The 14,165-nt window shown below is 40.2% G+C and overlaps 1 long non-coding RNA gene across 1 annotated transcript; it reads right to left on the bottom strand.

Moving 5' to 3' along the window:
* Positions 1–5,136: 5,136 nt before the first annotated feature.
* Positions 5,137–13,660, bottom strand: LOC138854909 (uncharacterized). Its single transcript, XR_011394070.1, has 3 exons — positions 11,717–13,660; positions 10,183–10,285; positions 5,137–8,758 (listed from the first exon to the last, which is right to left on the bottom strand). It is a non-coding gene; the product is annotated as an uncharacterized lncRNA (long non-coding RNA).
* Between the last annotated feature and the right edge of the window lie 505 nt (positions 13,661–14,165).

Below are 14,165 nucleotides of genomic sequence, written 5' to 3'. Positions count from 1 at the left end.
TTTTTCCAGGTATATAGAACAAAAGTCAGAGATAAGATAGGTCCCCTTAAAAATAACTATGGGCATCTTACTGACAAAGAGAATGAAATGTGCTCGATTTTAAATAATTATTTTCTCTCGGTTTTTACACAGGAAGACACTAATAATATTCCGGTAATTAATTTTTATAGTGGGCCAGAAGAAGATAAATTATGTAACATCACAGTCACTAGTGAAATGGTTGTGAAGCAGATAGACCGACTGAAGCAAAATAAGTCACCGGGTCCTGATGAGGTTTTTTCAAGGGTTCTAAAGGAATGCAAAATGGAAGTCTGTGAACCATTAACTAATATTTTTAATTTATCTCTTCAAACAGGTGTAGTGTCTGATATGTGGAAGATGGCTAATGTAATTCCTATTTTTAAAACAGGGGACAAGTCGTTACCGTCAAATTACCGCCCAATAAGCCTGACCTCAATTGTAGGCAAATTACTAGAGTCAATTATAGCTGAGATTATAAGAAGCCATCTCGATAAGCATAGCTTGATTAATGATACTCAGCATGGATTCACAAGAGGCCGGTCTTGTCTAACTAATTTATTAACTTTCTTCAGTAAAGCTTTTGAGGCTGTTGACCACGATAAAGAATTTGATATTGTTTACTTAGATTTTAGTAAGGCATTTGATAGAGTTCCGCACCAAAGACTGTTGAAGAAAGTAGCAGCTCATGGCATTGGGGGAAGGGTGCTCTCGTGGATCGAATCATGGCTCACAGACAGGAAGCAGAGTGTGTCCATAAATGGGGTTAAATCCGAGTGGGGATCAGTAACAAGTGGCGTTCCACAGGGATCAGTCTTGGGCCCGTTGTTGTTTATAATATATATCAATGATCTTGATGAAGGAATTACTAGTGATATGAGCAAATTCACCGATGACACGAAGATAGGTAGGATAATTGATTCAAACGTAGATGTTAGGGAACTTCAGGAGGATTTAGACAAACTCTACTCTTGGTCAGAAAAGTGGCAGATGCAGTTCAATGTAGATAAATGCAAGGTTCTGAAGCTCGGGAGTGTCCATAACCCTAGCACTTATAAGTTAAATAATGCAGAACTTAGCCATACAGATTGCGAAAAGGACTTGGGGGTTATGGTAAGCAGCAACCTTAAACCAAGACAGCAATGATAAATTAGACACATGTGCAACTCTTGGGTATCTTTATTGAGGAAACGTTTCGCCACACAGTGCCACTGTGTGGCGAAACGTTTCCTCAATAAAGATACCCAAGAGTTGCACATGTGTCTAATTTATCAACATTCATCTACAAGACAGCAATGCCTAAGCGTACGTAATAAGGCAAATAGATTACTGGGATTTATATCAAGAAGTGTAAGCAACAGAAGTCCAGAGGTCATACTGCAGCTTTATACATCATTAGTAAGGCCTCACCTAGATTATGCAGCTCAATTCTGGTCTCCATATTACAGAATGGACATAAATTCGTTAGAAAACATTCAGCGTAGGATGACTAAATTAATACATAGCATTAGAAATCTTCCTTATGAAGAAAGATTGAAGACTCTTAAGTTACATTCACTTGTTAGACGAAGAATGAGGGGAGACCTGATCGAAGTGTATAAGTGGAAGATAGGTATTAATAAAGGGGATATTAACAAGGTCTTGAGGATATCTCTCCAAGAGAGAACCCGCAGTAATGGATTTAAATTAGATAAATTTAGATTTCTGAAGAAGCCTACTGTGTAGGCGAAACGTTTCACAATAAAGATACCTAACTGTTGCATATGTGTCTTACCTAACAACCTGTCGGTATTTTATACCATTTTATTGTTAGTGGGATGAATTGTAAAGGACCTGCCTAGTATGGGCCAACAGGCCTGCTGCAGTGTTCCTCCTTTCTTATGTTCTTATATAGTAGTATGTCACTATGGTCTGTATACCTTTATGTACTTGTAGTAACTAAAGAGAGTAATTTTAGTAACTATGGTTCTTAGCGTGAAATTAGAAAGCGATGTGGGATCAAGGATATAATTATATATGAACTAAATCTACGTAAAGTTACTTATGATTTTATTTACAGGATCCTGACAAGTTTGTACATCTGTTTTATGGGTTTTTCTGTTGATGACACCTTGGGAAACAGCCTGGTGGAATCTAAAGAATAGCAAGACCTACAGTACAGCGTAGAATTTGACAGTATGTGGGTGTTTTACCTTTGTCCTTCAACAAGAATCAACATTGAGACTTCTCTGTAGACTGAGGGTAAGTCATCCGTGTGCGAACACTAGAGGCAGGAGATTGAAACACTTAGGCAACATATGGGAAGATTGAGACACTTATGCAGCATATGGGAATCTTTATTCAGGAAACGTTTCGCCACACAGTGGCTTCATCAGTCCGATACAAAGTAGAAAGGCGTAAGGAGAGTAGTAGTTTGAGGTAATCAGTCCCTCAGCCTGGAGTCGATGTGTTCAGTCCATCAATCTTGTAGAATGTACAGCATAGGGCCGTAGACGTGGCTTATATACTGTAGTGAGGTGAGGTGAAGCAGGAGGTGAGGTCATAGTGGTACCATCCACTAGTCGAAGTAGGTCTTCGTCCAAAGGTTGGACAAGTGTTGAAGAATTCTTTGTAACAAGATTCCATTGTATCGGACTGATGAAGCCACTGTGTGGCGAAACGTTTCCTGAATAAAGATTCCCATATGTTGCACAAGTGTCTCAATCTTCAACTTGTCGGTTTTTCAAACCATTCATCACAACTGTCTGACACTGCAGCATCATGGAATCTTGTTACAAAGAATTCTTCAACACTTGTCCAACCTTTGGACGAAGACCTACTTCGACTAGTGGATGGTACCACTATGACCTCACCTCCTGCTTCGCCTCACCTCACTACAGTATATAAGCCACGTCTACGGCCCTATGCTGTACATTCTACAAGACTGAGGGACTGATTACCTCAAACTCCTCCTCTCCTTACGCCTTTCTACTTTGTATCGGACTGATGAAGCCACTGTGTGGCGAAACGTTTCCTCAATAAAGATTCCCATATGTTGCATAAGTGTTTCAATCTTCAACTTGTCGGTTTTTCAAACCATTCATCACACTAGAGGCAGGGACAGGCCGCAGACTTCACTTGGAGAAAGTTAAGTGCTAATGTGCCCCTTAAGGGAACGAACGAAAGAAAGTTAAGGTAAGATCCCAAATGGGATGAGCGGGGAAGACGGGACAGACGAAGAATAGTGCTGGAGAGGAGTGTTCTTAGTCGTAGAAATAGAGCCAGGGCTTAACCCAGCAGCAAAGGCGATCGTGGGACAGATATTGAAAAGAGAAATTCCGGTTCTTCTGTTGGGACTCCGGTGGGGTGAGCTGGGAGTAAGGGACTTGCGACGTTTAGAGCTAGAGAGGAGTGCAGAACTGAGTCATGTCTTAACCCAAAAATGCTAAGGCGAACGTGGGTCAGAGAATGGTACCTGTCTTAGAAGGTACCTGTCAGCGGATCCAAGGTTATTTGTAAGTAGGGTTAGGAGCAGGATCATGCAAGGAGTAGAAAAGGTTGTGTTGGTTTGTGGGTCTGCGAATGTCTTCGTCAAGGAGAGAGGTCCAGTAGTCATGTCGTGTCTCAAGTTTGTCTGTCTGTCACTGAGCCTCTTCCAGTACAGATTCAACATTAAAATGGTATAAAATACCGACAGGTTGTTAGGTAAGACACATATGCAACAGTTAGGTATCTATTATGAAACGTTTCGCCTACACAGTAGGCTTCTTCAGTCAAGTACAGAAAAGTTGATAGCAGAAGATACTTGAAGACGATGTAATTAGTGATGGACTGATTACATCGTCTTCAAGTATCTTCTGCTTCTATCAACTTTTCTGTACTTGACTGAAGAAGCCTACTGTGTAGGCGAAACGTTTCATAATAAAGATACCTAACTGTTGCATCGAGTACAGATTCAGCGCAGGGACGTCTAACTGGGCATGGAGAGACTCGCTTGTGGCGAAGTCCTCCCATCTGACATCAAGCACCCAGCGCAGCGCCTTGTTCTGGACACGCTGCAGTTTAAGTAAGTTTGTTTTTGCTGCAAGAGAGAGGGCTAGAGGAGAGTAAGTTATCAGAGGACGTATTAGGGATTTGTAGAGGTGTAGTTTGGTGCGTTGAGAGGCATGTTTCAGCTTGTAGAGGCCCGCAAGGGCCTTACTAGCTGTTGCATGCCTTGAGTGAATGTGTCCGTGTCCCCTTAAGGGGTTAACAGTGCCCAGTATATCAATCACCAGAGGCTCACATCAGCTGAATAACTTCTGCCTCCTACTAGCAAGGTCAGTGTGAGAATGTGTCAACATTCATTCAGACAGACTTACTGTACCAACTGACTACCTTTCATTTTTCACTCCCCTACCCCCAAATAACCCCTGTCCTTCACTACATTATCTTTGCATATTCCTCCTTGCATGCCTATCTGTAGCACTGAATGACCCTTCAGAGTTTAGTGCTTAATTTCATATTAGGTCCCCCTCAAGGGAGGGGCTCTTAGGTAACTATTTCCTTGAATCTAATTTAATTAATTCCTTCCCCATGTGATGTAAGAGTCATACAGGTTTACCGCTTCCCTATTATTACAATTACGTATACATCCTCGTGAATTGTAAAGTAAAAGGACAAAAGTGCAACTAATGTGACATTTTATTGTGGCAACGTTTCGCTCTCCAGGAGCTTTATCAAGCTGTTAAACAGTACATGGACACGGTAAATATAGGCTTAGAGGGAGGTGTAATACTAGTGGTGGTGGTGGTAGTAGTAGTGATACAAATTATAGTATAACTTGCACACGAGTAAAAGGATATAAAAACTTACTTGAGTAACAAAAATAGGTTAGACATATCTATTGGTGGTTGGATTAAAGGCCTGTTTCAATGTTCATCCTCTAATGTGCTTGTGTAGTATTAACAGGAGACTGTGATGGCAGCGTTTACTATATTCAGGAGGATTCTTGCTAAGACTTCAGAGATGGTGAAGCTGCCTTGACAACAAAATGTCACTTTAGTTGCACTTGTGTCCTTTTAACTTTCATATTGTCAGTAATTCTACCAACATATATACAAACTTCGTGAATTGTTTAACAAGAAGGGTTAAAATAAATTTTTCGTTCATTTGAAATATTTTATTACGTTTTATTTGTGTTCTCAGCTCTCCACTACACTATCCTCTGTAAAAGAAAAAAGTATTAGTTAATCTGAATAATATAATTGTCAGCAAAACTGTCCAATAAATATTTGTCTAGATAATGAACACCAACTCTCAAAGTATATTTTTTCTATCACTAATTAGTTGCTTTATTACACTTTATTTTTAGTTAAGATTAGCAAAGGCCCCTCAAGGAAGGTTCCTTGATGTTGGTGAGGGGCTCTTGATTTAGGAAATTGGATCTGTGCTCCAGTTCCCCGAATTAAGCCTGAATGCCTTCCACATCCCCCCCCCAGGCGCTGTATAATCCTCCGGGTTTAGCGCTTCCCCTTGATTATAATTATAATAATAATAATTAGCAAAGGCAGGAACCCCTGAATATAAAGTAAAATATTAACGCTGTTACCATATAAAAAAAACTTCCATACATAACTTAGCCTAGACTTCGAAGAAAGTTTTTGGAAAGGGTATTTTGAGTTTTTGAGGGACAGTTTATCAGATGGATCTACCAGCTGCTAAGTTTGGAAGAAAAATGGTCAAAACCCTGAGCTATAAACTTTATAAACACACTGATCAAAAAAAAAAATACAGGTAAGCTTAGCATATTACAAAACTATCAGACCTTGTGGTTTAGCGCTCAATTTTGATGATTACAATCTTCAGTAAAAGATTTATCAATGGAAATAAATGGTATAAAATACCGACACAATGGAAATATAAACATATGCAGTATAATGTGATCCAATAAAGGATCACATTATACTGCATATGTGTTTATATTTCCAAAAGATTTATCAACTTTATTTACATTTGTAGGCGGAACTGATTAAAAAAAAGTGAAACTTGCTAAATACATATTTGTCATATTAAAGGATTTTTTTTTTTACTAGAGCTAAATTAACCAGGTGTTTTCAGAGTATAAACTAATTTATCAAAATGATATACCATATCACTTGCCAATTTTGGGGGTAAAAAGCTTTAGGTTCAAATACGTGAACTCCTGCTCAGAGTTCAGTCGTATGGAAAGGAATAGGAAGGTTTTTTAAATTTAGGTTTAAGGTAGAGAGGGAAGGAGTCCCAGGAATGGTTCGAGGGAAGGGGACGCTGGTTGCTTTGAGTTTTAGGGACTTGAGCATCCAACAGATTTGTTTAGGCATGTTAGATAAGGGAGACTTAACTTTTTTTTTTAATGGACATGGAGTATTAACAGGGTAACCTTTATGAAGGGATTCAGGAAGAAACCCATTAGCCGGAGGTGGGAAGTACAATGTCTGCACTGGAGGACGAGTGAGGATGTTACAGTGGAAAAGTAGCCTGAATTGTGATGTCAGCATACTTCTGGCAAGGCAAAATGAAGGTACGTTTCTATTGTTAGGCTGTATAATCCTACGGGTTTAGCGCTTCCCCCTTGATTATAATAATTCTATTGTTAGGTAACCCTTCCTTGGTGGGAGGCAGCCGCTGAAGTAAAATAAAAATGCAGACTTCTTGCAATTAGTACCAGTTTGTTCTAATAGTACCAGACCTCCCTTCCCCCTCCCTCAAGGGAGGTTCCTTGATGCTGGTGAGGGGCTCTTGATCTAGGGAATTGGATCTGTGCTCCAGTTGCCTGAATACCTTCCATCCCCCAACCCACTTGCGCTGTGGGTTTAGCGCTCCCCCATGATTATAATAACTAGAGGCCCCTGGGAATAACATGAAATGGAACTGGGTTCCAGGCTCTTCGATACCACTAGGGATCCCCAAGGGCTGCCACCTTCCGGTTCCAGTGTGGCCATCCAGAGAAGAAATGTCTGCTGTATCCTTCGATTCCCATTCAGCTTCTCGAGAAGCTGGGGGGAAATTCACAGTCCCTTGAATTGGCTGTTCCATTGTACACATGAATGATTTTTATACAAATAAATCCTGACTTACCACAGCAAGGGGCTTGGCAGAAGATACTCTTAATTAAAAGAGTGTGCTACGAGTGCACCAAAAGAAACAGTGTAAAGGGCCCAAGACAAACATTTTTCTTTCAGGCCCTTGGTTGTCTTCAAGAGGGACCTTTGTAAGTTATTAAAGTCAGTTCCTGATCAGCTGACCTGTGGTTAGCACGTTGGACTGCGTATAGCCAGGAGTAACAGCCTGGTTGATCAGGTCTTCAGCTACCGGGTGACCCTTGTGGCTTTAAAGCTTAGTTTTCATTGTAATAATAATTGATCTACCGGGAGGTCTGTTGTTGAAAGCGCTAAACCGACGAGGGCCTCCGGGCTGCGGAGTCGTTGACCCATGAAAGAATTAATACACATTACTAGTATACATAACTGATTTGAATTTTAATAACCACAGAGCTACGTTATACATTAGTCAATGTATTATTCTCTATCAATAATTCAAGTCCCATACTTGGAAATACACAGTTCTCTTGCGTCATGCAGATTAAACGAATTCGCTATTATCTAACTTCCCCTCAAGGAAGGTTTGTTGACGCTGGTGACGGGCTCTTGATCTAGGGAATGCCTTCCACCCCCCCCCCCCAGGCACTGTATAATCCTACAGGTTTAAAGCTCCCCACGATTATAATAATATCTAACTTCCCCGTATCAATAATTACGCATGTTGTCTATATGTAACAGATCAACTGTAACTACATACAAAGATCACTGCTTGTGGTGTCCCATCTGCAATAATTTTCCCAATGCTTGCAGCACTTCCTACATCCTCCTAATAAATTCCACTTTTCTACCACTCTCCTTACAAAGGGAAATTTCATATCTCTTCTGCTGTACCTTTTTTTATATATAAATTTAAAACTGTGGCCTCTTGTTATCCAACTTTTCACGAAGTCTTGGTTGTGTGGGTAGACTATATCCACCATATGCAAGTTGATTCTTCTACCATATTGTATGCTGTATAGCCCTTGTGGCTTAGCGCTTCTTTTTGATTATAATAATACCATATTGTATTACTACAACCACTAGTATTACACCTCACTAAGCCTATATATATACCCTCTGTGTGCATGTATTTGTAACGGCTTGAAAAAAGCTCCTGGAGAGCGAAACGTTGCCACAGTAAAATGTCACATTAGTTACACTTGTGTCCTTTTACTTTACATAGTCAATAATTCTATCAACATTAATACAAGGTGTTAACCTGATACAGCTGAAAAGTGACCTGATAACACTTAATACACCTGCCCGGGACCTTGAACTCAGTTGCAGCAGAAAACGAGTCTGTAGCAACTTTTTGACTAAGATGGTTCTTAACCTTTTAGGTTAAGATATATACGTCAAGGGTATATATTGTATCCTGCTATACGTAATTATAGTACTGGTAATTACTGCTCGTATAATATATATAATTTCCCCTTTTTTTTAGTAGACAAGATATTATGCCAAAAGTCGAGTCTAGGCACTGACCTGTGGTGGCTGGGAGTCAACGCCATGAGTAGTCCCGGGCTAGGTTTCTTGGTTGATCTGATCAACCAGGCTGTTGGTGCTAGCAGCAGCACAGTCAAAACATGGGCATCATAGCCCTAGTGCTAGTCAGGAACAGGATTAATTTTACGAGGTCCCTCGTGAAGACAACTTGTGGCCTGTTGGTAATTTTCCCTAATAATTACCTTTTTCGATGTTAAAAAACTGATATGTTCTTTGGAAAAAATATTTATGTTTTGTTACACTGGTGACGCAAATAATGGAAGAGGTGAGAGGGTAATGGGAGAAGTGAAAGTGGAAACGTTATTGGAGAGTTCGGTAACGGGAGAGGCGAGAGGGATAATGGAAGAGGTAAGTGTGGTAATAAGCGAGGGAGATCTATTTATTGATGTAAATCCTTTATATGGACAACTAAAATGGCTTATCCGTGAATACAAAAAAAATGAAACCACTGGTCTTGTTGCAACAGCATGTCGTCTACACTGCATTATCCCTGTTTCAAAACTGCACATGTAATATTACTGCAGTTGTGCGTAACTCATTTTAAATCTATACGAAAGAAAACAAATACCGATATTATTTTGCAAGTACCTAATATATTAACATCCACTTTAATTACTTAGCTGACGAGGCTGTATACAGTAACCACAAAATCAATCGACAAATATAGCTACGGTAACTTTTATTACCATGGACATGTCCAGTTTTGGTATTTGAAAATGTAGCTAGACAAGTACAGTGGTTATAGGGACAAAAAAATGTTCGGTCATTGGTGAAAGTCGTCGCCGCACGCTGAGATACTGAGTCTGGCCACATATAGAGGTAATGCAGCGAGTGATCAAGACTGAACCATTCTTGAGAGAAGTAACCACATCTTGCCTGCCTACATATTATGTCTAATACATAATATATATAATTCTCAAACAGGCAAAATTATTTACAATAACGTCCACAGCAGGACTTGAACCTGCAGACTATCAAGAGTACACACGGAGCCAGACTCCCTGGCAAAGTACTGTGTACTCTAATACAAAGTTTGCAGGTTAGTCCTGCTGTGGACGTAGGGATAATGTTTGTATTCCTGTCCCGTCATCACTTCGCTCGATGCACAAGTCATCTGTACTCTAAATGACTAACCCGAATCTGAAAGAAAACCAGCTGGAACGTCTGGTCTGGGCCTAGTTGGGGGGGGGGTTGATGACCCCCAAAATTCAGTCACATGACTTTACATTTATCAGCAATATTACGTGTTTTACCGCAAGGAATTATGCAATGAACTTCTATGATCTTGAGTATGCTAAATCATTCTCTTTAATACCGACACGCACCTTGGATACACAAGTGTTCTGGCTTGATAATTTACGATTTTTCAAATTATTTCTCATCACTAAAAACATTTTAACATCTATTTTATAGTCGGCATACTTAATTGGCACAACAATTAACTCCCCCCCCCCCAAAAAAAAAAAAAAAAAAAAAAAAAAACCTGCAACATTTACTTATTTTAAAACCAATCATTTCTAAAGAGTAAATGAAGAGTATTTATGGAATTTTGATAACATCTTAGTAAATATTTACTCACCATCAAAGTCCTTTTTCTGAGCTGAGGATCTTCAAGATCGTACTCAAGACGCTGAGGGTCGTACTCAAGTCGTCGTCGTCCTCAGTAACAAGTCATGAGGATGCTTAGTAAAACAAAATTAAGCTTTACAAGCATATTAATGACTCTTAGGTAAGGTAGTCTGTCAACAAGTAACATTCTTAATGCCCTAAGTTTGAAACAATTGAAATTATAATATATTATAATTGGTGTGTGAACACAGATCCTAGTGAATGTACAGGAGTTCATGCGTACACGATCTAGGCGTGTATGCATACATGCGAGTAGACTCGGTATACATAACATGCGCGGGAGCATGTACGTGTTTGTCTACAGGAATAGTAGGGAACGCCTAAACACTCAACCTTCCACTGTAGTATGTGAGGACGAACTCAAAGCTACTGCTTCCTCTTGCAGTCAAACTTGACAACTTAAGGAAAATTTTAATGGGTAAATTTTTTTTTTTTACCAGACTTTTACTTTCACGACAGGAATGATAAATGATTTATCACAAGATGTGGGAATGGATGTCTAGATACGATGCAAACATTCCATTAAATAAATTACAACTCTTAACTATAAAGGTATAAACTGTACAAGTGCAACTAACAACAAATAACTATATGCTAAAATAAGTCTACTAGAGGTATATGACAAAATACCGACACTCTGGAAAAAATGAAGACAAATGCAGTATAATGCGATCCTTTATTAACTACGTTTCGCCCACACAGTGGACTTGATAAAGTCAGAGTGGAGAATGTTGGACAGGTTGAACCTAAGACGGACTTGTTTGTTAGTCTCAGATTCAGCCTCCCCAACATTCTCTACACGACTTCACATTATATATACTATGTAGTCTCTATCGCATCATACCGAATTTGTTTATTTTTCCCCAAGTCTCTGGGGATGCGTGGCGGCGGGCCAGTGGCGGGACACTGACGACAAGCACTTTGGAGTATAATATCAGAACTCCTTTCAACTGTATCATCATATTTTCCTACTAACACACTTGCCGATTTAGTGAAGAATTTGAGCCAGCTTCAGTATTAGACTAACTGTGTACTCTTCTAGTGTTCTCTGCACGAGTACAATGGAAATAAGGGAACCCAATGGAAATTAGACACGTAGTCTGACTTTTTTTGGGTTATCCCAGATTCTCTACACACATGCTGCTATGTATGATAATATATAACTATTTGTGTATACATGAATGAACTTATTTTCACTAAGCATATGGTGCTAGCATTAAACAGGTAAATACTGGCGGTAAACCATACCCCCGGCCGGGATTGAACCCGCGGTCAGAGTCTCAAAACTCCAACTGGCGGTAATAAAGGCAGCCATACCAGGTAAATCACCTATTATGACGCTTCATGGAAGACTTTGCTATATCAAGTATACGAATAAAGTAATGACACGTCAGAGCGGCCGGACCCTACACGTGTTATACACCATCAACCCCCCCCCCCCACACACAAGGTACATAAAGCATGCATTGCTCAGCATATCTCACATCATGAATAAAAGCATCGTCTAGCGTAATGCTAGAAGCATCCACGATCCACCTCAGGTCTGGTCTGGAACGTGGCCTTGGGAGTGTTTACCTCCTGAAACGTTCTGCAGGAGCCAACACCATCGACCAAAGCACTGAAATGCATACATTTGCCCATATTAGCCGAGATTTATACAGTGAACTTTTCTTGTCACCTGGGTTCCGACAGCACTTTACTCTCACCAGTACCTGACCTCACTTTCGACCTGTCTCAGTCTGGCAGTTCTCGTATGCCTAATACAGGTGTATTTTATTTTATACCTGATAAAGCGCTACCTTAAGTTCAACAACACAACATTGCCTCTGCTACCAGTAGATTTCCACCGGTACTGAAGCGTCCCGTGCTTGTAGACCTTGCATGGTTACCCTGCACAAATAAGAGTACAGGTTTGTACAAAACTAAAAAGATAGATGGGTAAAGATGGGTAAAATATTTAAAGATATAATAAGAGGTAATCAGTCCTTTAGAATAGATGACCAAGTGTTGCACACGAGTCTGTTCATCTACTTGACGGGATTTATACCTCTAATGACTCGCTAAACCATACTTATATATACAGTTTAATAAGTGGGAATATATTCTTATAAGAATGAATAGTAAATGGTCCAATGTGCGGGTTTATATACATACAGCAGCGCTGTATGACCCTGGTAGTTTAGTTTAGTTTAGATTTTGCTGTATGTAATATAATATTTATAGTATTCAGAGCTGCTGTATTAAAACCAAGGTATGGAGGTGACCGGGTATGGAAGTCGTATTGCAACCGGGGGACAGATGTAAGCCCTGTATTCAGGGGAAGATCCAATCAGAATCCATGAAGAAAGAGTCCGTTATCAGTGTCGAGGAACTTTCCTTGTTGCCTTTAGGGCATATCAGTGCTTTATTACGTGGAGTGCATAAACTTACTTTATTACTGTGGGTATTACCACCAATACTTATACAGTACAATAGTTTCAAGGAAGGTAGAGGTTGCAAAGAGGATATTAATTGCAAGTTCTTTACAAGCAGAGACGTATGGCAGTGAATTTTTTTAAATAATTGTAAAGGTTAAAGAGAAGTGGTATAAAATACCGACATGGCAATAGTCTGACAAAAATCTCATTACACTATTTGCCTCGTCCCAAAAGTGAACTATATACATTCAAGTCATCAGTCCATTTTAGCTCGCATGACAACCTATCACTGGGCTGCCAATCTTAGTTATTGGCTTTTCAAGAGGTTGAATATCTAAAGCAGCTGCTAATGATTAACATTTATTCTACGCTAATAATACATAATCTTAACTGGGGATTTATGAATTACCTTAAATTAATGTAGGAGTCAGGGTTGAAATATTTCGACTCCCTTAATACTGGTCTATGTTCAAAATGCATGAATGGAATTTGTACATTATCTGCCGTGCATGACAGGAGGTAGGAGCTTTAGCTACGTCCGTGGTGATGGTGAGTGTAGTGTAGTGGTGAGTGTTGTCATGATGCCTGGTGCTGTGCTGCTAGGCCGTGGAGGTGTCAATTAGAACGAAGCGGCATGCCACTTTGCTCTTCACCTGGCCAAATGGCGTGCCACTTGGCCTGAAAGTGTACATTTCTGATAGTGATAGAGAGAACGGGGGTTAGTTGGGGGTGTGGATGGACGAGGTAAGAATATCGAAGATAGTCTCAACATACTGGGAAGCAAGTTCCCTCGTCATTTTTTGCGTGTAATAGTCGAGAGAATAGCAGAGGCGTCCTCTAAAGGTCTGAAGTGTGTGTTGGCAGAGCGTAGGCATGAACTGACAAGAGACAGAACGTAATACTTTTGCCACCTCCACCTCTTCCCCGGTCCCTGGGAAGGTGCTACTCAAATTACCCATGTTGGTCACTGTATAATGATTATCGTTGGCAGAAGGCAAGCCCAGGTCGGCCAACAAACGAAAGGGGAAAGGGTGCCTCCCATAGGTTTTTCCTTAAAGGGCGTTTTTGGTCTGTTAGGGGGTAAGGGCGATGGGGACTCCACGGGGGACCCCAAAAAAGGTGTCAGATCCTACGAAATAGGGGAAATTTTAAACAACAAAAATTTGGCAGCCAAAAGGGGTTTTTACGTAGTGTTTGGGGCCCGATCCCTCATATTAATAGCTTTTTGAGTACATGTTAGTTGCATCTATATTACTGTTCTTGAGAATCATCTTGTAAGAAAAAAAAGGGTTTGCCGCTCCGTGAAGGGAGGTTTAATCACACCTTCCATTTTTCACCGACGGGGAGTTTTTTGTGTAGTTTCTCAGGTCATTCTACTCTTTTGGCGGACCCTCTCTTGGGATTTTTTAGTAAGTCGTATAAATTTCCCCAGGGGGCCCCTGAACCCCTGTGTCCTTTAAGAACATCCCCATCCAAACCCAAAATTTTAAATTATACCAAAATTCCTTTAAGGGGA

The sequence above is a fragment of the Cherax quadricarinatus genome, chromosome 74 (genome assembly GCF_038502225.1).
Source record: "Cherax quadricarinatus isolate ZL_2023a chromosome 74, ASM3850222v1, whole genome shotgun sequence".
Lineage (NCBI taxonomy): Eukaryota > Metazoa > Arthropoda > Malacostraca > Decapoda > Parastacidae > Cherax > Cherax quadricarinatus.
Note: the sequence above shows the minus strand (reverse complement) of the source record. Positions and strands in the feature narration are given on the sequence as shown.